The 2482-nt window shown below is 36.8% G+C and overlaps 1 pseudogene; it reads right to left on the bottom strand.

Annotated features, from left to right (window-relative positions):
* Window positions 1-435: 435 nt before the first annotated feature.
* Window positions 436-1389, bottom strand: LOC135616363 (probable phytol kinase, chloroplastic; annotated as a pseudogene).
* Between the last annotated feature and the right edge of the window lie 1093 nt (window positions 1390-2482).

Here is a 2482-nt window from a genome sequence, read left to right on the forward strand (position 1 = left end):
TTACTAGCTAAATTTTATTCGACACATTGAAAAATCTTAACCAAATATGGTTTCGAATCTTCAACCTAGTGTGTTGAAAAAATTATGATTTAAAATGTTCGATCTAAGACAAGTAAATTGGATATATTATCATTAAACAAATATTCTAGTTGTTGTTGATAGGTTTAGATCGGTAACTCCTTCACCTTGATGATATCATGAGATGATGATGATATATATATATATATATATATATATATATATATATATATATATATATATATATATATATATATATATATATATATATATATATATATATATATATATATATATGTTGATAAGACTTCAATACAAATGTTGGATTACATCTTGTTGGTCACATCTTGCAAGACTTCAATACGAATGTTGGATTACGAAGTCGAACAAACAAGAGATAACATTTATTTCAACAAATTATATTACAAGCCTCTTAAGACGGAAGACGGGAGGAGCAATATTCCAACAAATATCAGAAATAGATTTGCTCTTCAACACAATCACCACATCAGAAGCAGTGAGGATATTACGACCAAAAAGTAGAAAAGATGTCAACATATTTGTGAAGGGAACAGAGATGTTGTCATCTACAACATCACTGATAGGAAGAGACTCCACCAAAGTGGCTGCCAAAGAAACTCTTCTGACTTCTGCTCCCAATCCAAATGCACATATCCAAAAACACAGAACTAGCAGAGCATCCTGCAACACAAAGATCTAGGAGCAGTAGAACCACATGAAGCCAAACACAAACATGGAGATGCTCCCAACCCACCTCATCTGTTCATTGTAGGGAAGCTTGATCTCCCCATACCTTCTGCCCACTATTTTAGCAAAACCCTGTAGACGCTTGCAATGGCTTCCAAGTCGAGGTTGATAGCCACAAGGAAAACTAACAGGAGCATGGACTTACCATTACCACCACTCACTATTGCCAGTGATACAAAAACACCAGTGTCAAAAACAGTGGTACAGTGAATTAGATCCGTATGAGATTAGCAAGTTATTATTAAGGAACAGAGTGAGATGTAGAAATAAGAGATTACTCTGGTCTTCCATCTCTTGTAAGGGATCTGACAAGACCTTCATCACTAAGAATGCCAAGGCCATAACTTTGAACCATATGAAGTTCAAAATAGGAACAACTGCAACAAAATATCATGCCTCCTCTGAAGAGCTACAAAATTGATCAGGCTAACACAGTTATATATGAACTTGTGATGAAAAATGAGAAGGCTAAGACAAGGAACAGTAGAAGAAGATGTTCTCAGAAATTGGAACGAAACCAGTTTCTTACCTGAAAACTGGCCAAGTGGACAGGTACAGGAGTCCTGTCAATACATGCACAACTTTTCTGCTCAAGGTTTGCTATAAGTTTGGGAATCATATACTTTGCATGTCAACAACATCTTACAATAAAGCGGGTAATTTGATTGGTTCAATGCAGTTTCTTAGGATTGCAGAAACATTTGTACTCTTGCTTTGATTCCTGTTTCTGTGACTATTGCTGCGATGTAGGGAAGGAGAGGAGAAAAAAAAAAAACTAAAAGAGAAATTCATGAGAAATTAATAATCATAAGTTATACCAGAAAGCCGATGTAAGATTTAATATGGTTCGGCAAATCCTACCTATATTTGTAGAGAAAATCAGATTCTTCACGATGTAAGATCAACTACAAGACCTTGAGTTATCCGAAGCATGATTTCTTTATAAACCCTTTCATATGAATTCTGAAGAATTAACACCCTTTTCTCATATTTTCTAGAAACCTTAGAGAGTACTCACTCTAGACACCTCAGAGAGAAACCAAAGAGTACCAAATGTATTTCTTATATCTTGTTCTCCTTCACCAAAACCCAAAGATGCATGAGATATTTATAGATGAACCAAACCCTAATTTGATTTCGTCGACAGCAAGGGCTTTGGCCAGTGGTTGGGGGTATGTCGAGTGGACCCTGGGCATCGAGTGCATATGACGTTGGCTCCTCGGGATCTAGCAATCCCTCCTCTGCAAGCACCCCTCCCACGACCTTGTTGTCGATCTCAGCAATGTCTCCCTCCACATAGATGGTTGTCTCACTTCAGTCGACGATGTCACTTGAGCTGATCATGACCTCGTCGTTGGTGGGGCGCTTGTCAATCGGATTCTCAGGGAGCTCAATGTCAGGGTGATCGTACTTGGCCCGAGACATGGCAAGGTCATAGCCAAAGGCTAAGGAGTTATTGTCACGCCCCTCAAAATATCTATGATATTTAAAAATTTTCATCACAAACTAATCCAGATCCAAACTAACATTTGAGGACACTGAAAAACATTCTATCAAATTCACATCTATAAAACCTGTGCAGTTTATAATCATATATCACATCACTCGATAATTCACATTTATGACAACCTAAGCCAACTTGTCAAACATGAACAACATTTATAAATCCACAAGCTAAATAAATTATACAATCAGA

This window comes from Musa acuminata, chromosome BXJ2-7 (assembly GCF_036884655.1).
Source record: "Musa acuminata AAA Group cultivar baxijiao chromosome BXJ2-7, Cavendish_Baxijiao_AAA, whole genome shotgun sequence".
Taxonomy (NCBI): Eukaryota; Viridiplantae; Streptophyta; class Magnoliopsida; order Zingiberales; family Musaceae; genus Musa; species Musa acuminata.